The sequence below is a fragment of the Gymnogyps californianus genome, chromosome 2, assembly GCF_018139145.2.
Source record: "Gymnogyps californianus isolate 813 chromosome 2, ASM1813914v2, whole genome shotgun sequence".
Lineage (NCBI taxonomy): Eukaryota > Metazoa > Chordata > Aves > Accipitriformes > Cathartidae > Gymnogyps > Gymnogyps californianus.
Window position 1 is genome coordinate 40,441,312 of NC_059472.1, and position 24,669 is coordinate 40,465,980.

The following is a 24,669-nucleotide window of genomic DNA, read 5'->3' on the forward strand; positions in this document are numbered from 1 at the left end:
CAGCTCAGTTCCCAAGCCAGTATTTTTTTGCTTACAATAAAATAGGGGAGAGAAAGTTTAAGCATCTAACTTGCATAGTGAGCTTTTCCCCAGTGTTACCGTTAAAATTTGGGCTTTTTTTTTTCCTACCTCATCTAGTGGAAATTTCAGCATAGCACAGACTCTCATCCAGGCTTTTGGGAAAATGTATGAAGAAAGCAGCAAGAACAGCAGGAATAGCTCTGAGAAATCAACATAATGCTTCATATCTCTCATCTCAACAGTTTTAAAACACCCCTCACACACACACACGCACACCCCCTTTCTTAACTCCTGCCCCTGCCATGTATCTCATTTCCCGTTGGGTGCCCCCGCTCCCGAGAGGTCTGATCTTGACTGCGGACTCTCTTTGCTTCCCAAGAATTGAAGCAGTTTGTATGGAAAGCATTAGCCAGATGAGTGAAAAAATCAGTCTTGTGATCACTTTCACAAGCATAAGAATGAAAATACCTGATCTTTGTCAGATCTCATTTAGAGGCATTTAAGTTTCCTTTTTGGCAATAGAGGGAATAGCCTTAAAATTACAGCAAGTTTAAAATTGTGGGAGGCAGTCCAGTAACATTTGAGACCAGCAGACTGAATAGAAAGGAGAGGTTTGAGAAAGACATGTTATGCAGAACTATTTGGACCCATAGAACCAAGCTACAGTTAAAACTTTCTGGAGAAGCTTTTCGGTAGGCAGGTTTTAAGAACAGGATCAGAGCAGATACAGAAAAATCAGAAGACAGCAAAGTATTCATGAAATGCCTCTCAAAATAACAGGTCTAGTAGCTCACTGACTACTTGCAACCGAAAAATTATGGTTTTAGCTTAAGCAAAAGCTAACAGCATTTATTTTTTTTCCAATAGAAAATTTCAACTCGGGAAAAGAAACTGAACAGAATTTGTTTTGGTTGCCAACAGAACCTGGTCTATCGCTTTCGTTGAAACTAGTCCAATTTAAACAAACATCAATGTAACATCCCACATTTCTCATGCTAGCAAATCTTATTAAGAATACTTCCCACAAACACATGGTATTGCTCAGTTATTAACAAAAAAAAAAAAAAAAATTTCTTACGCAATCCTTAAGGATCATTTGTAGTAAATCCATCTACTTCAGCAATCTAGCTATGAATCTATCTCCTTAAACAGATGCAACATGTTAGATGATTTTCACTGTAGGTTGTAATATTTCTGAGTATGTTTAAATTGCCCTCAAATTATGCTTTATCAAGCTATCGTGCTGATTGTAAGATAACTGAATATAATCAGAAAAGGTAAACTGTAGCCTCTATTTCTTATGCACCCACTTCTTAAAATCAGAGTCATCGTATGACAAAGATTTCATTACCACCCTGTTCTGACAGAAACCAATATTAATTATTATTTGAATTAACCTTTGAGCCATAGTTTTCATCAGTACTCAGTAAAGACACGGACAATTTCTAATTACATTCTACTCTCATTATAAGTCACTAGGCTGTAAAGCTGTATCTGACAAGACTGCTATACTTGGCCTTGAAATGCTTTGGACTTCACTATAAATCTTTCAGAAACATCTAAGAACTCATTGAATACAAGAGCTATCACACAGGATGCTTCTCCAACAATTTAGAAGTGTTTTTAAAGGGATACCAACTGTGATATCACAGAATTGCAACACTATTGCTGAAGGAAAATAAATTATCAGTGCCTTTATCATTCGGCATCACTATATAGATCATCTTTTACCTAAAGTTACATACAGCGGATCCACTCAGTCTATCAAGTGCAATTATGCAGTGATCATCAACTGAATCGTAATTAAACTCAACAAATAGTTGTAAGAAGAAAATGAAAGTTTATAGACTGACAAAAATCCGATTCTAAAGCTTACAGCAAATATCTACATCATAGGCTATATTTATTACAGACCAGAGAGAGAGATTTTATCCGCTAAAGAGTTATTAGTTCTCTAGTAGGAAACGTGGGTTTTCAGGGTCATCAATGAAGAATAACCTGTAATTAATTTACAAAAATTAGTGCAAGAGGACAATTTTCCTTTTGTAATTTTTCTGCTTTACCTCACATAATCACTTTGCTGCGGTCAGCTAGCTAGCCAACAAAAAATGAAATATATACATAGATATAGGGAAAGTGAATGCCATTCTGGAGAACAGGTTTCTACCCTTGACTATGCCAAATCTCTTGAACGAACAAATTAAACTTCTAAAAGAGTGATTTCTGGCTCTGTAACCCGAGCCTCATTTTCGCAACTTCACAAAGCTCACATCTATGACTAACTCCAAATGTTCAATCTCTGAGCAAAAGACAGTTTTATTTGAAGGAATACCAGAGGCTGGGATCTATCAGGTTTCAAAACCAGAACTTGACTTAGCTGCTGACTCAAGACATATTTCAAGATAACAGGAACATATTTCAAGATATCGTTTTTAACCTTCCACTGTTGAAAATACCTGTATCTTAAAACAGAAGCCTCAGTATGAAATCAGTTTAATTCCAGTGAATGACATTTCATGTTATAGAAACCTTCACTTGGACTAAGATGCACAACAGATACGACTTTAAATTTTGTTCATCTCCAAAAAAACCAATGACCTTTCCTTCACAGATCACTTTTATGGATGCTGTTAATTACACAGAAGATCCAAGTTACTAATTTCACAAAGATTTTAAAGGGAAATTACAAGACATAAGGAAACCCAATATAAAGTCTTGAGTTGTTAACACAGAAAATGCCAGTTGTGCATGTATTTAAATGTATTATGGATTCCATCAGTTAATGCACAACAGCTTTGTAATCACATAGGGTAAATGATGGTCCATGAGCAGAAGAATAGCTAGATATAATCAGGCTTATATACCTTATATACCACAAGACAGAATATGCTAGCAGAATTCAGATCTCTTGATTTTTGCGAAAGGCTAGAGATGATGGATGGGACTTCAGTCTATAAAAATGCAAAGTGTTTGTAATGTTGGTGTCAACAGTGCTACCAATTCTAAATATGCATCCATTTAAACACAGAAGTTGTATTTTCCCTTCCAAGCCAGGTGACTAAGACTACTGTCTTAAATTGCATCCCCATATTCTGAAACTGTCCAGATCCTTCACCTTAAGGGCCCAACTTGCTTGCCCACTCAAAAAAGCAAGAATTGGCCATACTGGTTTGTTGCCTTTTTTTCCTTGCAGTTGCACGCTTTTCAGAAGTTACTCCAAATTTACATCTTCTTTGTACTACAGTGGTATCTACCTGAATATGCAGATAAGCATCTTCCTTTTATACCCGATACATTAAATGCCTGGATTTTTCTTCCACTCCTCCAGCTACAAACATGTAACGGGTAGTTTGACTATTTCTTTTGTAGACATAGAAGGGTAAAAGGGGAAGAGAGGAAAGAAAAAGCATCATTCTTAACCATGCAAAAACTGTGCTTAAACAGAAACAAATAATTTATTTCCTTCTACTTATCTATCTCATTAATAAGAAAATGAGGCTGAGTGATGGGCAAATGTAAATCAACTTATGCTCCAATCACATGTGTCTGTCTGATTCAGATCAATAATCAGATTGGGGAAAAAGGAGACATCAGAACCACAGTACGATAGTCCATCTTTATGAACATTTTTAAGTACTTTCCACATAAAATTTCCAAGAGCTTGCTGTTGTAGTTAACTCAGGATGAGCCCTACCACCCTGTTAAACTTCAGGGTAGACCAGAAGGAACAAATATGTATCCAATCCTTTGAAAAAGGCAAGGAAAACTTGACAACTTACTGTCAAAGAGTCAGTTTTGATTTTATCCTGCAACAAACCCTCCGTTGGGACTCTATTCTGCTAATGCGTAACTGCTCCATAAATCCTCTAAAACAGGGACGTGGAAGGCAAAGCACATGATTTCATTTCATACCGCTCATCAACACATATGCCTTTTTGATTAAAAATAAGATAATACTAACAAGATCATTAAATCATCAACACCAAACTTATCTGAAAGACTTATCTGGCCTGCAGAAAGGCTGTCCTGCCTTTTAGTTTGATACCTTTTGCGTATTTCAGACTTAAAACACTGAGCTTCTAACATAGTTTAAAATAAAGAAACCTAACATACAGTTCTCTCGATTTTCAGCAATTCAAAGTTACAATGTAATGAGTAATTGTCATTTGCGGTGCAGTACCCAGCTACTTAAGAGGCCTTTGTTAAGAATGTACTTGATGGAGCACAGCCTTTTAAAAGCCTGTTGCCAGCCCCAAAAGATATTGCCTTATTGCTGGGGGACGGGGGGCACAAAAGTGATATATGCCTTTGACAAGGATCACAGAAACAGGAGCAGATACCTATAATCCATAGCTTTGTTCATGCTTCTAGATTAAGACCTACTTCCCCCTCCCAATGCCACTTTCAAAATCCCATGTGCGCGGGGGGATGGGGGACACAGAGGTTGAGGGAGGAAACGACAGCATTACAGCACCTCGTTTTGTTTATCAGCTATTCATAGACCATGACGAAATCTTCTCCAACTGTCTTCATGCCATTTTTTCACCTCAAATTTGCTAGTGACACTTTTAAACAAGCCTATAAGCAATGTATTCTAATAAATCAGCCTATAAAAGCCCCTATTCCATTTAAACCTGGGCACTAAATGACTGATAGCTTGTGATCTTCCAATAGCAGAGATACGTTGTACTAATGCACAACAACTACGCAGCTTTTAAACAAACAAATTCCAAATTTCCCCTCTATTCTTCATGAAAGTTACTTAGGAGGAGAAGTTCAAAATGCGTTAGTTCAGGAAGAGACACAAAAAATGGCAAGAGCACCCCTCATTAAGCACCACCTAAGAGAATTTACCATCTCACAAAACACTGCTTTTGATTGTTTAGGCTGGATTAGTTTCAACCCCTGTTACTTCACATTTTCTTACCAACCTTTACTTTGCAGACAGAAAACCACCCCTCCACTTTCTTCTAGGCGCCTTGCTAGTATTATTTGAACTAAGAAACAACCCCATCCTAAAATTCCTTTAAGTTCTTTCTTAAACCAAAAACCTGTACTTCTATATAGTTTCTTTCCCTGTTACCCTCAACAAATTTACCTGTAAGCACACTGATTGCAATTTAACTTATTTTAAGAAGAAAACAGAACAATTGCTGAGCTTATCTTGTACATATGGCTTGCTATCTAGAAGCTGAAGTAGGTTTCATGAGAAAGTTTAAAAATTAACTTAGCAAGCACAACCGTGACTCCTCAACAATTGGAATGGGCACAAGCCTTTGATGACACCTGCATTCTTGGTAGGAAAAAACAAAATCATTTTGTAAGATCTCTCTTAAAATTCTGTTTATTTCTAAGTGTTATGAACTCATACTTGCCACCTTTCAGAGCATCCGTTTTGAAAATGCAACTGCTCCTTCTTTATAAAATCAGTTCGACTACTTTCATGACCATGGGGTCTCAAATGTTTCATGATCTTTTTACAGCAAACATTTTTTCCATTACTGAAGTGTAAAACTCCCCAAAATTCAGTTGCTTATGCTGAAATACTGCATCTGTGCATATTACAGACTACTTTGAAAGTCTAAATAACTTTCAGGATAGACTCTTCTCAAACAGAAATTATCAGATGAAACACAGAAGTAACAGTCGATGCCTATGACTTTAGATTTACAGACTTACTACTTTCCAAGTACTTCTCAGCTAAGCAAAGCAACATAATTCTCAAAAAAAACCCAGTACGAAGTGCTTATTATTTGTGCAAATGTTTTTCTAAATATGGTATTCGCATATCTGTATGTGAAGACATGAATAAACTCTTACTGTTCCACCACTGCTTCAAGCACCAAAGGTTTTTATACAGAGTGGTACTGTAGCATGTCACATACTATGATAAAACAGAGAGACCTCAGTACTAAACAATTAAATAATATACTACAGTACGGTTTTTCACATAGGAAGCCAAGAAAAAGAAAAGTCAAAGTTATGGTTCCCATGATAACTACAGCTTGATTGTAATACTGTTTTATAGTGTACATTTGAACAAATGCATCAATTTACAATTGATGGGGAATTATAACTGAAGGACACAGTCACATACTTTGTCTCACTCTTAAATAAATCAGTGGCATTCAAAATAAATTTCCATGCCACTTGTACAACTTCGTAAGGTGACTGGTTTGCTGGCAAGAAGAAAACAGGCTATAAAAGCATATAAACCATATCTATCAAACAACTTCTCCAAAGTTATGGTGAAGCATACAGGGCAACACTGCTGCATTTTAACTGGATCATGGACTATTTCAACATCCAAGAAATTATATCACATTCAGGTTTGTCCCTGTCATGTTTGACTTGACTATACCACAACTCACAGCTACCGCTAATGAAATCCATTAAATATATTTAAGCTTAGCATTCCTAAAAAAGCAACAGTAACAAAAACGCATTATTGGAGTGCTTACTTTCAAAGAGAAAAACACATGAAAATGAGGAAGCTTGGTAAGAGAAACAGAATGAGACAGTTGGACAAAATGTCTGCAGACAACGGACAAAAAATGCTGTACTGAAAATGCAGAGACCTGAGAAAAAAAATTCATCACAGTTAAACCACAAGCTGGGGAGGCTATCAGTAAGAACATTTTTCATCAAGAGGGGAATAAATCAGAAAAAAAGAACTAGCAAGTAAAATTGCAAACAAAAAGTATGGTCATAAAGGGGCAAAGTAATAAAAGGTCCTTTCACAAATGCCAGGTACACGAAGGCTGCTAGAGAATCCACTGGGCTAACGTATAACGAATATATGAAAGAAATACTCCAAGATGATGAACAAAAATTAAAAGTTTTTTGCATCTACTGTCATTGGAGAAGCTAAGGGAGGCTTTCATCTTTTACGTCACATAAAGCCTCAGAGGTAGTTTTGGTCAAGCCAAAGCAAACAGTAGCAAGTTACCAAAGCAAGATGGTATTCACCCAAGAGTTCTGAAAAGTTGAAGGATAAAATAGGCTATCTACCCACTATACCACATAGTATCTTGGTGTCAAACACTGCTTTCATGTCAATGGTGCATCAGTTTTGAAAGGTGGTCACATCTTTAGACTGTCAAGAACTACAGACCAGCAAGTCCAATCTCTCAGCAGGGCAAAGATAAGAAACAATGTTCATGGGTACCTAGCGAAGTACAAACTACGAAAAGTGACATTGATGCTTTCCCATAGAAAAGTCCTGTCTTACCAATACATGAGAATTCTTTGAAGCAATTGATATGTGGTCAAAGTCTGAGCTAACTGGGATGACCAAAACACGTGCCAGCTGCTGAACAAAGGTCCTCCACCAATGGTTCCTAAGGAAACTAAGCTACAACAGCAACAGAGGGAAGGTCTTCACATGGATATCTAACCAGTTCAAAACAGGAAAAAAATGTTAGGAACATCACCTGACTCTTTTCCAGACCTGTGTTGTTTAGCATGCACATAAAAGATCTAGAAACAGGTGGTGAGCCTTGAAGTGAGTTTGCTGGTAATATTAACAAGTTCATTTTGCTAAAAATGAAAATCAACTACGCAGGAAGCAGCAGACCTTCATCCTACCCAGTGAAGGTGTAATAAAATGCAGATGAGATTCAGTGTAGGTAAATAGAAGGCAATGCACCTGAGAAAATACAATCTGGCTGTTTTGCATACATTTTACTGAGCTCTGACCCGATTACCTCATTGTCAAGAAAGAGATTTGAGAGCTAGAATAAATAGATCTAGGAAGACAAGATTTGTCAGAAGCGTAAACAGAATGCTAAGCGTATTTAAGAAAAAAAACCACAAACCAAACAGAATTGTATGAGCGATGAGATGCACAAGTCTATGAGGTACCCGTATCTTGCTGCAGTGCCAGTGTTTGCTCTGCCCACCTCCACTTCAAGAGTAAAATTACTGAAGGACCAAAGGGGAGTGACAGGCATTTGAACACACCAGAATCTCCAACCTCGAGAAGGGACAACCAGGGAGAGAATAAGAGAGTCTACGAAATCAAGAGCGGCATGGAGCAGGTAAGTAGTGAACCATTGTTCCCTTTTTCTTTTAACAAGGAAACTAGAGAACATCAAACAAAACTAGCAGGTGGTAGGTTCAAAATAAAACAAATAAAAGGAAGCAGTTCTTCATACAATGTGTACTTAAGCTGCAGAACTCATTGCCACGGTCCCAATGGAAGCCAACAGTTTACACAGACCGAGAAAAGACTAGATGAATTCATGCAAGAAAAATTCATTAAGTGTTACCTATCACTTTTTCCGAGGTAATTCTGAGCTGCAGAGTTGTGGAGGCTAAGGGGCTTGCTCTGTTTCTGGATAGCCTCCACCGCAGTCCCTGTGAAATAGGATTCTGGATGAGACAGACCTCTGGTCTCAACTGGCAGAGCTATTCTCTAGTACTAAAAAAGCAAGATCGTATTCGTAACATGGTTTTAACAGCTCTTGACAAATATGCTACTTCGATAATATACAATTTCCAGTATATCATTTAACCTTCCTTTCATGAAGAAACTGTGTTTCAGTCCATGTTATCAGTACTTCAAGAATGCAAGTGAGATTAGAACGTTTGAGGAGACCACAGCATGAATGAGACAAGGACACCCAAAATAGTGAGTATCAGACTCTGCTGAAGTTCTACCATTCCTGTATAAAAGATTACCCTATTCCAGCAACAAAAAATTCAAAGAGTTTATGATCTGGTTTTAACCCTTTGAGGGAGTAAAAAAAAAAAAAAAAAAAAAGAGGTGGATAAGGGTAGTAACAGAAACGCTGACAATACTAAATACTGCAGCAGAAGCAGTACTTCTCTGGATGCTACTCAGTACCTGCAGTGGTTTTTTAAGTTCGGTTTGGGAATAACTCAAAACAAAGTTGTGTTATACATTGAAATTTTAGCAGTATTGAACTTGTATTAAAACCCTTTTCTCACGTTTGAAGGAGAAAGAATTAAAAACAACACTAAGTGGTGAAAAATTTAAAATATTCATACTTTTTCTGATTTAAACAGCAATTGTAAGAGATAATATCAGCTCAAAGCACTGGCCTGAAGCTTTACTACTGCTATAAAAAGGTACTTAAAATAACTACAACATATTTAGGTTAAGCACTTAAAGGAATTACTGAAAGACTGAATTCAATCCTCAGCTCCAATCCACAAGTCATTGTGCAACGTCTTAGCTGCTGAAAACAAACCCTCTCTATTACCTATAAAGTGAGGACCATGCCCGTCTCCTAAATTAGGAGTACGATTTTTTTCCCTCGACAAGTACAGAAGGCACAGCGACTGCTGTTGCAAGTAATGGAAGAACTCTGCCTCTTTGCACCTTCCAGCCTACTCCTGCTTCCTCCAATACAAGACAAGTGCTGCTGCTGCTACTCTATGCTGAGCACAGCCCAAGCTTGAAGACAGCAGTGTATGCCCAGGGCAGAACAGGCCTTCTGCTAAACCTCTGTCAGGCACAAGGCAGCACAAGCCAATGGTTTATTTTCAAGGACTCGTAACGATCAAAGCTTTCACAGGTACAGTAAAACTCACCATAACCCCCAGATCACACCCAACAAATTACATACCCTTGCTTGGAACCACGCAGTTCTTCAAAGAGATTGTTCGGTTGTAGTTTAGTTTAGTCAGGTTAAATACTTGACTTGAGATGGAAGAAAAACCTCACAGAAAACGCGAGTCAAAATGGCTAGTAACATAGCTTAGAATAGAAAATATACTATCTAAACTTTTTCTACTCCTAAACCTAAGCTCAACATATAATAATCACAGACTATTTGGCAGAGCTTATTCAGGAAACTATGTAGGACAAGGGGGAAGCTTATAGTCCCTAAACTCAATACACAAAATATAATTGTTTAGAATTTACCCCTGAGAAAAATATCTAGAGGAAGAAGACATAAATTCTGAAAAATAGCAGGCTATTCAGACACAGACTCTAAACACTTTAAAAACATTTTTTTTTTAAAGTGCTAAATATCAGACCAACTCTGCTTTTAAGGATAGTATTTATCTACTTCACAAGAGTAGTAGCAATGTAAAATTAACACTTGGTAAAGAACCAAGATCATCTGATGAGAGCTGCTAGGTAAACAGCAACTATTACAAATCCCAATGTGGCAGACCTCAAAATACATCATTATGAACCTGGTATACCAGTTTGGAGTAGCACTCAGGTGCCTGGCTTCCGACTGTCTGCTCAGGCCACCAGCCTTGAAAAGAAGAAGAACCATCCCAACACTCGGAGATGGATGCACTAAACGGATATTTTGCCTTCTATCACTTCCACGTGTAACAGCGGAAGAGCATCACTCACTGGAAATGAATGTACTTCTTCTTATGGTACAGCAGAACTATGTGCTCAAAACTCCTCCTGACCTTTCAGCAAGCCTTGTGCTATTGCACAGACCATACATCAGCAACAGTCAGCATCAGCAAGTGGGAAAATACCCCTGCTGCTCCTATTCCCCCCCCCCCTTTTTTTTTTTTGAGGCAACACTGTTTCACAGTTCCTCTTAAGCCCATCCTGTAGCAATACCCACCACTCCAGACACCTCCAAATTTAATCCACTGGAATAAGCAGCCTTTAAATTAAGGTGTTATAAGGTCATATAGCAAGCAAGATGATCGGATTAAAGAGGAAGTAGAGTTAAGTTAATACTGAGTCACTATTTTAAGTTCTGCATTCAAGACAACAGCATGATAGCCTTTCAAGTGTAAACCAGTCTTCAAGCAGGACAGCTAAGAACTTTTCTATTAAAAAAAAAAAGTTTTATTTCTTTTTTAAATCCGAACATGAAATGCAGGACACAAATTCATCGGACAGACAAGATCTAGTCGCAGAGACAGATGTTTTACAGCTGTGCTTTGGGCTTCCTAAAGCCCATTAGAGCTAGCACATACAATTCCTAATGTAAACAAGCTGCTTTTAGTAACTACAATATTCACTCTGAACACACACAACGCTAGTCAGGGCCACCACTCCTCACACAGTTTTCACCAAAAGCAGCTTGCAATATCCTTGGTGCCTTGAGATAGCATTTTTAGGTCCCCTCTCCTGCTCCTCCTGCCATCCCCTGTAGCTCCTGAAAGGGAATTTTTTAGATGTAAAACCTGCAGAGAGGAACCTAGATGGTGCACTACATTGGATTTTTTTTTTTTTATTAACTATGGCAGGTGTTTACCTGCCATTAAGGCACATACAATTGCCCAAATCTTGAGAAAAACAGGAAGGAAAGCATGAGATTCCACTCTTCCACCTGCGAAGAAGCCCCTCTGTCACACCGCAGGCAGTTTATACAAATAACTTTACAAAATAGCCAGGGCTCTTCAGAAAGCAAGCAGTTTCTCATGCCACACTTCTGCTATGCTGAAAGAGTCACCTCAAGCTGGCAGGCGCCTTGAGCAGGAGCTACAGTCAGAATCCCCGATTTTTTGTAAGGTGTTCATTCCTCTGCTGAGCTACACATTTCTCTCTCTGGAGAACAGCAAGAGTGTAGTATTACAGGAGTAACTAAGCAGCATGTTATTTTACTTGCAATGTAATTTTTTCTCTGATTTTAAACAAAAGTGTGTTCATTTCTGAGAAAGCTTTAGACTATGATAGGAAGTAACAGTCTGAGTGATCTGCTATGACCAAGAGCTCTCATACCATCTCAAACTAACAGGAATAATGTAGATACTTGGGATAAAACTCTGAATAACTGAATCCACTGAATTAAACATTGATTTGATAAAATCTGAGACTTACAAATTGACTCAGAAGGTTGATGAACCTAACGGAGAAATTCAAGCTTGCCAAAAAAAAGAATCACACACCCCCCCAGCAATGTACTTTCTTGTGAATAAATTGTTTTAAAGATTAAATACTTTACATTTGAAATATCAGACAAGCCATTTATACATTAGTAAATCTTTAAGGCTTTTGTTCTCCTACCTCAAGAGGCAAACTGATTTCTGGGCAGTGGATTATTAATTCTAACAAACTGTTTATAGCATGCAATCCATACCATCACTAGAATAAACAAATTTTGATATCAATTTGAACTCAGGCCAGCACATTTTTCCTTTGGTGTCCTTTGTTTCACAGATGATTATTTCTATTTCTGCCATGAAGGTTCCCAGGCAACTGATCCAATCCACTTGCTCACTGCCACCAAAATGAAAAGATGAAAAGGGCCTGCTGCTCTCCAAGCCACCGGCCCCCCTCGTCCTTAGTACCAGCTCTGGTGTTCATCAGATCCTTTTATGAGCCAGTTTGATTCATTACAACAGCAAAATGCTCTCCATTTTACTGAGTTATTTTTCTGCCATTTTAGTGAACTAAAGTGGTTCACAGAAGGACCTGACAAGCACTGCTGCTATAACAAAGTAGCAGAGCCATGCGGTTGGGAGGAAGGGTGCAGGGGGACAAAGGCAGAGAGGAAACTTCTCCTTTCAGAACAATGTCCGGTTAAATTAGCTCACTGCATTTCTCAAACCATACCCTGACTTATAAATGATTAGATGGACCACAAGAAGACATTCAATAGCTTTCAGCTATCTTCGGTGCTACAAAAAATTTATTGTACAAAAAAATATAATATGTATTCTTATACAGATTTAAGTATAATACTCCAGCGGCAGAAAAAAAAAGTTCTTACAAACATAATAGCAAAATAAGGATAACTCAATTAGAAGAAGAGGGTAAAGAAAGCTTGGCAGATTTCATCGTAGCTTTTTTTTTTTTAATAAAGCAAGCCCTGGGAAAGTGACCACCAATCTCAATAAGCATTATGATGGAGAAAAGCTACAAGTATTTCTGATAAGGAGAAAACAGCAAGAACTTTGCCTTTTCTCCTGAAGTTGTCACCAGTATCCAAGTAAACCTATTAGGGGAAGGCTGACGTGCCTAAGAGAAAGAATCTGGAGGAAGCAGTCGAGCCAACGAGTTGCAAGGTGTCAACAGGCAAGTGACAATGTGCTCTAGATGCCTAGTCCCCAGGTTTTCTGCCCAGCGATTTCTCTCCATGGATCGATCTGACTCGTTCTGTGATGGACTGCCTACTGTGGATGTGCCATTTCACTTGAGAAGCAAGAAGTGATCGTGTATCAAATATATCACTCCCACAGCCAAATTGAATCGATGACAGCAGCAAATGGGACAGCTCAGCTGCTGGAGTCCTTATCTTGCTATTCTAAGTTCATTGCCTACCTGGAGGCACCTCAAAACAGAAACAACTCATTTCAGTATGCGCTGAAGAGAAAAAGCACCCTGCCCCAAAACACCACCATCGTTACACCTTATCAAATTAGACAAGGGTTTTTCAGCCTTCCTGACTCTACCAGCTGCCTACCAAAAATCTTAACGTTGGGCAACCACAGAGCACACCGCGAATCTCTGAGTGCCATAGCGACAGAGCCACAAAGGAAGACAGCAGCAGATCCCAGAAGCCCCGCCGGGGGATAAGATCGGGCATGCAGCCTGCATCCCAGCTGGGTCTGTAATAGCCGCCTCCAAGAGCCCCTACTAGTCCAGTTCCTCCCACAGCAAAAATTCGCATTGCCCAACCATCCCCATACTGCACAGTCCAGTTGTGCCACTAGTCATGCGACAATCTCAGCAGGGGAATCGCACGTGAACCACTGACAAGCCAAAGGTTGACCATCCTTCATCTAGAGAGGCAGGAAGTTCTGGCGAGCATTCTGGTTTCCTTTCTTTTGGGGGAAGGGACAGGGAAAGGGGGCTCGTGGTGGAAGGAGAGAAATAGATCAAGGAGATTAATCTTTTAAATAACTATGTTAGGGAAATTTCTTATGAGAAGAGCAATGGAAGTAATTCCTTTCACCTGCCATCTTTTTTGTAGCTAAGGTTTTCTTTTTTAACGCCCCAAAATTAAGTAATCATTGGTTTGGGCAGGGGGGAACCGGGGTGCGAGGTGTTAGCTTATTTCCTTGAGAACTAGCCATTCAAGAACTCAGACACCTTAACCATAGCATTTCTCTAAATCTAATCATGATAAGTGAAAAGCCACACAAAAACCCCCTTCCATTTTTCTTTTCTTTTTTTTTTTTTAGTTTCAGTGCAACATCTAACACGCTCGACTTCTAAGACGACTTACTACAACAATTATCGGACCCAAGTTGGAAAGCATGTTTCTGTTCTAGTGCTGCCTTTAACAAGCTGATTCTTCCAACAGCCATGCCATTTCTACAAAACAACCCCTTCCTTCTGCATGGCTGGCACAAAGTTCAAATCCCGTTTAAAATACAAAAGTACGTTCACTAAGAGCCACTTCTGTGAGGGAAGGCGGCATGGGCTGGGGATTACTGCAGAGCTGCAGTAAAGGAGAAATGCAGGTGGAACTGATACAATTTTTTCAGTAACCTCTGTTAAGGTTACAATAGAATTAAAGAAGCGCATAACTGCCTTCACTTACTTCTGTACCAAAAAAAGCCAAAATGACAACGTACCTTTGCAGAGATCAAGAGAGAAAGAGGGGGGAAGTGAAGCTGAAGCCTGCTTATTCACTTCGCCACTGATGAAAGAATGATGATCAAACTAAGGATGAATAAGGCTGCACCCCATTCACAGAGCTGAGTGAATGCAAAGCACAGTAGACACCTCGTAACAGTACTGATAAACAAACTGAATTACTTAGCAGGTCTCTCCCAGACTTACCTCCTGAGGCAGTCCAGAATTTACCTAGTAGTACCCCTATTTAACTCACTTTCTGAATGATTCCCTCCTAAATTGAGAGATATTAAATTGCTCACCATAAACTCTCAGTTTAATTCTTCATGGTTAAAACAACTTGAGGCAAGAATTACACTCTTAGCGAGAGTCCCCTCATCAGAGTTTAAAGGAATCTCTGAATTCTCCAGAAGCAACGGCTACAATGACACAGGGCCTTCGCTTAAGCCATCCTGACATGACCACACCACCCTGTGAAGTCTGCAAGATCTTCTCAGGACCTAGCAACATAGTCCAAGTACCTCTCAAACCAAGAACCGGAGAGGACGACCTGCCTGCTTTTTGCCTTGCAATAAACCACCACATCCAACAAGCAGCGACTCCAGTCCAACAGCAGCGCAAACCAGAGCACATTCTCAAAAAGCCATAGGACTTGGTTAGATATATGCCAGACAGTTGAGACAAAAAAAAAAAAAAAAAAAAAAAAAAAAAATATCATAGACCTTATTTCAAGCTAATAACAGCAGTTATGGTTGTTTAGGTATTTCTGATCCCACACGAACAAACAATGCACATTCAAATATAGAACTAAAAGCAGGAAGTTACCTGGGATGCCAGATTTCTGGACTTCAGATATGCTTTCCTACCGAGGAATAGCTAAGATTTTGAAAACATTTGTTAAACCCCAAACGACTAATTAAGATGCATCCTTGAAATTTACCAGTCTCTCACCTACGTGCAATTTTATCTCAGCCTTATCAGAGTGATTTTTGAACATCTGTTAGCCTCATCATTACCTTCCTTCCTTTAATCCTCCTTCTATCGAGCATTAAAAACAAAGTCACTCACATCTCCTTTCTGGTTGTCTTATTTTCAACTCGAAGAAATACTAAACTGCTATTCTCTACAGTCCAGACCGACATGCACTTTCCTGTAAGACATTTTACCAAGTAACATTTCAGCTTTGCATTTCAATCTCAACAGCTACATCGATGAATCTTCTTTGAAGCAAGGAGTATTTTCTTATAACAAATTATCATCAACTCGGACTTCCCACTTACTCGCTTACCCAAGTTGTTAGTGTCGAAGAGTAACTGAAATTCTCCATTTCTCTCACATAAGGGCTTGTTTCACATTTCTCCCAGAACAGCACTACCCCAATGCTTTCTATGATGAAGACTTTTTCTCCTCGTTTTGTCCTATCACTGATCTCTAAACTTCTAAGATTCCTGCTTTCAGTTCAGTTTTCGGTAGTTTTCCCCTGAATTCTCTCTCAAAGAATGACCGGTATTCCTTTGCACCTGAAGACTACCCATTTAACAATTCCTGTTTACCCTGTAAATAAATCCACAGGCTTCCTATTTTAAGATCCAGGACAAAAGTGCTTTTAATAAAAGTCTTCCTTGGACTTGCTCCAGGTTCTGATCTGCTTTACCACTGGTCTCATAGTTCTTGGTCTCCAAACCTTCCCTACTCCTTTCAAAAACGTCACAATCCCCCACAGCAGCTCCTCCCCACACCCCAAATTTCTCTGTTTGGCAAGGGATATCCCACAACGGCTATCCCCTTTTCACGCCAAGTGCGGTCGGACTAGACTCTCCCCACTCACAACTACTCCGTGTACAGAGCAAGAGAAACTACGACAGCTGTATTTCTTAACTGCGAAATGATAGGGGAACGTCATTTTCATGAAAACAAAACTTGAGAGGACAAGAGGCCTCTCCTACTCAAAGGGTCACGAAGAACCTTTGGAAAGCTGCCGGCAGGCTGCAGCACCCAAGCGGCCCCCCCCGGCTCCGGCTCTCCGGTGGTGCCGAACACCCCCTTGCCAGGCAGCGCCCAGGGTCGCCTAACGTGAGACTGACTTCACCAGGCTTTGGTGCAGCCAGCCAGCTCTTCCCACACCGACAAAAAGCATCCTCCATGCTTTGGGTAGAAAGCAGTATTATTAGGAGTTGAAACGCCTGTTTATTTTGCAACATATCCTAATTATCTAAGACTGGCAAGAAAACGCAACTCCGCTAAGCAAACAGAGAGCAATATAAATTGGAAAGAAGATTAAAAGCCCAGTAGGAAAGGCACAGTCTGAAAAGGAAGAAAAATCTATGGGAAAGCTGGGGGGGGGAGGGGGCAGGAAAGAGAAACAGAAAGAAATAAAAGGTTTAGATTTCAGAGCAGGACTGGTTTTGCTGCGCAAAAGGAATGATACTTTGTACATCTGATGTACACCTCCATAAAATGCTTTAAGAAGTGACGGTTACTTTGTAGACAGAAATCAAAATAAACCGTGGGTAGGCCAATTTCTTTCAAAAAAATCACCAAGAAGAAATTTTAAAGCCAGCTACCTGTTGAAGCTCTAGCAGTAACAGAAAGCTCAACTGAACGGCTTAAAAAGTGGCTCAAGGACATTAAAATTAAAGTGCTTCCAAAACTATCCATCACTGGATTCTCCGCGTGCTGCCTACTCCCAGGCAGGTAAGTTGCTGCACTGCTTGCTACGATCCCATATTTAAATGAAGCCTGAACAGAATAACCTCTAGGATCAGGACCGTATATGTGAAATTTAATTTTCCTCTCAGAACCATTAGGAAGAAGGCAGACATTTTGGCTGCAATGACTTTTTCCAGACAATTGATTCTCAAAGTTATTTATTCCCACCATTCCCCTCAAGGCCCTCTCGTCACAGCAATTGTCTATGTCAGAGGAAGGTTGGACGCAGCTCCCATGAAAGCCAAGCAAAACCACACCCAAAATAGCTATATAGGTCACTACAAAGCAAAGGGAGCCCTACATCATGCCAGCAAGGGCTTCTGGTTAGTTCCTATATGCCAATAAGCTGTCAAAGTCATGTGTTACGATGCTCTACTAATATAGTAGCTTATTTGATAATTAGCACTCTTTTACTGAATTTCAACTTCTAAATGAAAATGCTTAAATTAAGTAGTATCTCTCTTTTTCTTTTTTTTTTTTTTTAAAGTAGAATGCATTGAGCACAACGGCAGCAAAATAATCAGGATATTTAGAAACTGCTACTGAGCAGCATTCATGAAACCAGAGAACCCAACAGCACGAAGATCCTTGGTTTTGACTTGGCTTCTTCTAGGTGCATGTTTACATCTTTGAAAAGTCACAATGTTGGAAGCTAAGAGCTAATCAGCTTTGGTATACTTAAGGATATCCTTAAGAGCTTTGTTGTCATATTCAGGCGCTTGGAATGCGTCCTTTAGGTCACAGCCTCCTTTTTGGTTTTTTTTTATCATGCCTTCCAACCTCATTTTCCAAGTAAGAATTTTAGTGTGCAACTACGATGTGGTGTTTCCACGACCGCTGATCTCGGGTAAGACAGGAAGCACTAAAAGTTACAGTTAGATTCTGCAGACAGAAAGAAATCAAGAGGAAAACTCTTCCATCAGGTTTCAGTATCTTGTCAGAATCCTAATAAAAACATGGGATGTTTCTGCATATTGTGCCTCACTCCTTCCTCTGAAAGAGTTCTAAAAATAAATTACACTTGGAGCTTCCCTTTCCCTTTTTATCGCTGCCAAAATATAGACAATATTTGAGACTTTCTTCCATTAAAATCCAGTAGTATTTGTGCAAACAAGCTGTTCACAGAAATATAAATGATAAGAAACGATGACGTTATTGTCTGTCTTAATGATGAAGCTAAATAGATGCAGTAAATTAATACAATAACTTTTCTGTTGGAAAAGTGAAATTTAAAGCCTCACCTACACACACAAGACTCATTTGTAAAAAAGACAGTTTAATACTAATTTACTAAAATTTGCAGTTTTCTCATGTATACAGGGAACATAAAAAGTAACATAAAAGTATCACCCGTGTTACTTATGGGCATCAGTTAACCAGCTCGTAAATCTGAGCAGTTAGTGACCTGTTCATAGCAGACAAATACAGAAGGGTTTGGAAGTCAGGATTTAGGAGAACTGGGTGAAGACGGACATTCAGACACACACCACTTGTCACACAGTTGCCTGTATCCTTGCTAGCCACACAAATTTATTTGAGTAACGCTAGATTCACAAGAGCAAATACCAACCAGCAGATTCTAAAAGCCTTCCCTCTGAAAATTAATGTAAAAATAAGACGAATGGGAAATAAGGGATAGAGTTAAGGCACAGGACTCGAGGCAATGCCTGTGTTTATTTCCACCCTCTTTCTTTCTGGTTACTTTTTTCCTCCTCCTCCCACCTTAACAACCCTTACGTATCACGCCATACGCTAAAAACAAAACAACAAACCAAACAGCCAGCTGCTATAGGATGCCATGGCTATGGCAAACCACAGAGCCTCACTGCGAGATTTCAGCAGCTCTTTGAAAACCTGCAAAGTTCCTATTACTCAGGCCTTCCACCTTTACAGAAAATCACGTCTGGGCTGGGCTGGGCTGGGTTGGTTTGCCCGTTCAGGTTTGAAAAGCGGTGTTGTATTCTGTACGCTGCGGATTCTCCTCCGGCGAAGGGCCTAGGCCACGTCCTGCCCGCGCCGCTGCCGCCCGCAGCAGGGGCACGGGGCGCAGACCTTGGGCGCAGCCTCCCTCCGCGCCAGGGCAGGACGGGCCCGCCGACACCGAGCGGCCGCCCGCGCCAAGCCCGCACCGAGCAGCGCATCGCCTTCTTCCGTCTACTTGTCCCCCCCCGCCCCGCTTCGCCATCGGCTCGTTTCGCCTTTGCTTGCGAGTAACTCGTGTTAACGTCTTATAAAGCCTTGATGTTATTTGAGCGTTAACGGGGACGTGCCGCGGACGTTCATCGGAAGCTTTTCAGTGCGAAACAGCAAATAACTCGCGTGAGAAAAAGCGACGCTCTGGTTAAGTGACCCCTCTACATGGACTGGGAAGTCTTTACAGTCCTCCTTTGGCCTAACTCTTCAGGTTTCCACATTAACCAAATTCAAAAGAAAACGGGTTGCAACTCAAATCTCCCACCACCGTACAGAGTTTTGATTGCAACAGAGAGTATTCCGCTGGACCTCCTTTTGACTGATATTTGTACAATACTACGTCCTTAGAAATTGTTATTTTCCTAAAAGGACTGCGTGATCTTTACCTATGATCAAAACTTTCCTTAATTACTGAAGAGGCACTAAAATCGTTTTGGGTTTTGAATCTGAGCAAGTTTTTTGCCACTGTTTAAATAACCTAACCAGGATTTACAAGTAATAACAGAAATATCATTACATTGTTAAATATTTAGTAAGATATTTGGTCAAAGACGATTATCCAATTAGTATCAGTGAATCACTAATTCAGTTAAACTTGCAATCACAAGCATTTAACGCTCTTCTAAGAGCCTGTTCTACAGCTTTCATAATGAGCTTTGTATATTTCTTATTAAAAAAAAGCTCAAAAGAGACTGAAAATAAGCAGTTTAGGTTGACAGAAATGCAGGACAAGGGATGTGTGAATCTGTGGCATTTTCCAACGCTACAGTAGGGGAAATTTTGTTTTGTAAAACTGCTTCAAACTTCAAATGATGTCTCACACAAAAAGTAATTACTTTTTCCAAGCAGTTGTGGTTTTATCCTAGAGGAAAATAGCACGCTATCAAAAGGATCTCTGCGAAACCCTGAGCACATTTACAACACCAAACAAGAGGAAACAAGCAACGTTCCCACTTTTGGTAGCTGGAGATAGGAAAATGTACAGAACGTAATTGTTCTCATCACCTGTTACAAACCTCAGAAACAAATGGTTAATTTTTTCCCCGGACTGCATCTTATTTTAAAAGGCATCACTAGAATTTTTCCGCTGCTGTTAAAAACACAGACCTCTCAGAAGGAGCCCTAACTATCTCCTCACCGTTAAGTTTGTCGGCAATCCTGCCGTCTAGAATGTGTTTTATGCAGAGCAACGTGATTTTTTTTCTTTTTCTTTTTTTTTAAATGAAAAAAAAAAAAAAACCCACCACGTTGGAAACTTTCAGGATAGAAACTAGAGAGCTTCGAAGTTCCTCTCTTAGCAGCGCCTAGCAATGGAAAGGAGACAGTTCTGCAAACGTGCCCAAGCATCCAGCTACATTTAGCTTTCAGCCTTTTTATTATCATTGTCAATGAATGGGCCCCAGTCAAATTAAAGCTGCCATTTTAGGTTAAAGACTAGAGAGCCTCTGTTGTGCAACAGCCAGACAAAAACACTCCAAGCGACAGATGCAGCACTCTCATTGGAAAACGATGGATTTCAACTTTTATAAAAAAAAAAAATAATAGTAATTACCGATCATGCTTTTTAATATGAATTATATATTGATACTCACACATTACCGCAAACTAACGGGATTTATAATTGGGATAAATCAGCTACCCATGCTGCTAAGGTCATAGTCATTAAGATATTTTTGCCGTCGTTAGAATGGATGATCTGTGAGGAAATGAACAGAAACATTTTTTGTTCAACTTGCTTGTTTGTATCTCCGCTAGTCCCACATACCACGAGAAAAGAAAAAAAGAAAAAGGGAAAGAAGAAAAAAAAAAAAAAAAGGCAAACACATTCTCCCGAAAGCCATCTTCTAGGATAAACACAGCTCGCAATCTGCTTTGATGAAAGTAAAACCGAGACGCACATCGACACAGAAACAAACTTATCGCATCGAGGTTATTCTGATATTCCCCGAGCCAAAAATCCACGAAAGACCAAGTCGCGGGGGGGTGGGAATAAAAAATAAAATAAAATAAAAAAAAAGCTTCTCGTAAATGGAAAAAATCGCCCTTTTCTGTAGTTGGAAGGCACGCTCAGCCCCTTCCCAAACGAAAACAAAGGCAGAAAGTGGGTAAGTGCGGGAGAGTTGCGCGGCGCGCCGAGCGGCCCCCGGCAATGGGAAGGGAACTCCCGGGCATCGCTACTTTCCTTTTGTCCATTGTCTGTTTAAAAAACAACTAGTTTAAACCCGGGCGTGAGCGGGGTGTAGGAGTGAGCCGAGGAAACCGGCTCCATTTCCAGCCCGTGCCCCACCGCCACCCCCTTCCCAGGCACCCTCACCCCCTTCCCCCCCCCCACCCCCCCCTCCCAGACACCCACCCGCGAAGGCCGGTCCGGCGGCGTGGGGCCCGCCCGGAGGGGCTCCCCCGGCGTGGGAGCGCGTCCCCTGATGTAACGCTACCGGGATAAACGAAGGCAATGTAATGATGGCTGCTCATTGCCTGCAGCGCCTTCTCCCTGAGACTCACTAACAACCCTGCCCCCCTCCCCCCGCCACCGCACACGCACACACACACACACACGCGCGCACACGCACACGCGCTGCCCGCTCCCCGCCGCCCCGCACGCAGCGCCCGCCGCCGGCCCCGCTCCGCTCCGCGATCCCTGCTCCCCCCCCCCGCTCCGCGGACCGCGCCGCGGCCGCCTCCCCGCCGCCCCCCCCCCCCCACCCGCCCCGCGCCCTGACCGCTTGGCCTCAAACCACCTTTTTCCGCTCACCCTCAAAATGGCCCGGAACGGGGCGGGGGGGTGGGAAGGGGGGGGGAGCGCCCCGGCCCCGACCCCATGTGCGCGGCGCCGCCACCCGCCCGCCCCGGCCCCGCACCGGCGGAGCGAGGTGCCCGGCGGGGTGAAGCCCCTATTATGCGGCGTCCGCCGGCACCGCTCCGGCTGCCTTAGGTAGCGTCCTCCCTTCCCGTCCCCTCCCTCTCTCCCTCCCCCGCTCCCCTTTCTTCTCCGGCCGCCGGAGAGCGCCGGCCGCCCCCTGCCCCCTCCCGGTGCCGCCCCCCTCCCGGTGCCGCCGCCGCCGGGGCAGGACGATCCCCCCGCCGCGCGCACCGGCGGCCGGAGCGGCACCTCGTGCTCCCGCCTCCCTCCTCCTCCTCCTCCTCCCTCCCCGCCCGCCTTCCTGCCGCCCGCCGCCACCCACCGCCCGGCCTCCGCTGGGGGTGCCCCCGCCGCGGCCCGGCCCCGGCCCCGGCGACCCATGTGCCGGCGCGGAGCAGGGAGCGCGGCGGCGCTGGCGGCGGCGGCGGCGGGGCGGTGCCGGGCCGGGCCGGGCCGGGCCGGGCCGTGCGCGGCGGGGAAGCGCCCTCACTTTGTTAGCGCTTGTTGTGCCGCCGCGGCCGCCGGGAGCCGTCAGCGTGGTCAGCGGGGGAAGCGCTCCCGCGGCCATCCCGGCCGGCGCTGGGCCCCGCCGCCCCCGCCCGCCGCCGCCGCGCAGTTTCGCTCAACTTTTCCCGGATTTTTAGTCACCCTCCAAACTTGCGGAGAGGAGCGGGGGGGGGGGGGCGGGGAGGGGAAGAAGGGAATGGGAAGGGGCGCCGCCGCTCCGGCTCCCCGGTGCCCTCCCCTCCCCCGAGGCGAGGCAGGCGGCCGGCCGGCCGGCCGCAGCACAACAAAAAGCCATTTACACCCGGGGAAGTGCCCCGCTGAGACACCCCCCCCACCCCACCCCCCGCCTCGCCCGGAGCCGCGGCGGGGCGCAGCATCCCCCACCCCCCCACCCCCGGGCCGCCGCCGGCAGCGAGCACCGCCGCTCCGCGCCCCTCCGCCGGGGACGGAGACCTGCCGCGGGTCCCCGGCTCCATGGCCGGCGCCCGCCCGCCCGCCATCCCTCCCTCCCTCCGCGCCCAGCGAGGTGCGGGGTCACTCACCGGGCCGGTGCGTGGCCGTCGGGGACCGGTGTCCCCCGCTCGCTCCCTCGCTGCCCTCCGCCGAGGGGCCGGGGAGGAGGAGGGGACACGCTCCGGAGTTGGTGCCGCCGGCCGGGGCGGGGGGGGTGGGGGGGGGACGGACGGACGGACGAGGCGGGGTGCGGGTCTCGCACACACACGCACACACACACGCACGGAGTTGCTCGCTCGCACCGGGGCTGGGCTAAGAGGGGAGGAGGGGGATCCCTGGCCGGGCGAAGGAGGGGTGGAAGGGAGGGGAGGGAGAGGAAGGGTCAGCGCGGGTCTCGGGTAGTTTCGGGGTCTCCGCCGGGTCCCGGCTCCGCTTCGCTCCTTTGTGTAATTTCACTCGATTCAAGTTTAATCCGATAGTTCCCGAGCGAGCGAGCGAGCGAGCGAGCGCGCCCGCCGGAGCCGAGCCGAGCGCGACACCAGCCAGCCAGGCGGCTGCCGCGGCTGCCGCCCCCTGCGCCCGCCCGCCCCCGCCGCCTCCCTCCCTCCTCTCCCTCCCTCCGCCGCCACAAGGCGCGCCCCCGACACCGCCCCCTCCCCGGGGGCGAGCGCCGCCGCGCGCCCCGCCCCCCCCGCGACGTCACCGCCCCGCCCGGCATAATTTATGCAACACGGAGAGAGGGAAGGGGGGGGGGGAAAAAACAAAAACCACACACCAGAAAAAAAAAGAAAAAAAAAAAAAGAGGGGAAAAAAAAAAAAGCACCGGGCGGGGGAGGGGCGGGGGTCACTAACCTCCCCGCCGCCCAGCCCGCCAGCGCCCCGCCGGGGCTCCCGCTGCCGCCGCCGCCGCCGGGCGAGGAAGCGCTGCCGCGGGGCGGGGGACGAGGCGCGGGGCACGGCGGGGCACGGCGTCTTCCGTGCGCCTCCCGTGCGCCCTCCCCCGCCGCTCCGCCCCGTCTGCCGGTGACCGGGGCTGGGCGCCGGGGGGGGCAGCCCCGCACCGCGGGGTCAGCGCCGGGCCCGGCCGCCGCGGCGCGTCCCGTCCCGGGAAACTCCCGGTGAAGCCCGGGGGGGGGTGGGGTGTGGGGGGGTGTCACTGTGTCACTGCCGCGCTTCAAACTTCCCAAACGCGGCGGCGAAGTGAAACCGAGAGGCGCCCCGGGAGGCTGCCCGGCCCCCCGCGGCCTGCCCCGGCCCCTGCCCCCGGCTCCGGCCGGGCAGCGGGCACCGCGCCCTCGCCCGCCCTTCTCTTCCCTGCCGCCGGGGCGAGGCGAGGCGAGGCGGGGCGGGGGCAGGGGCTAGGATCGCTCGAGTCCGCGATTTCGGGTGGACTTTGTCCCGAGCGGGTCGGGTTTTCAAAGGGAAGCGGCCATTAAGCGCTGCCCGCCCG

General features: G+C 44.3%; 1 protein-coding gene across 2 annotated transcripts in view; it reads right to left on the reverse strand.

The window, feature by feature from the left end:
* Window positions 1-23,394, reverse strand: part of CHD7 (chromodomain helicase DNA binding protein 7) — a 133,812-nt gene extending 110,418 nt beyond the window's left edge. Inside the window, exon 1 of one of the 2 annotated variants that reach the window (XM_050892941.1) lies at window positions 23,309-23,394. The gene's annotated coding sequence lies outside the window, so the exon portion shown is untranslated. Of the gene's footprint in view, window positions 1-20,991; window positions 21,083-23,308 lie in introns of those variants that run through there. The other variant, XM_050892942.1, reaches the window with a different exon arrangement.
* Window positions 23,395-24,669: the final 1,275 nt, after the last annotated feature.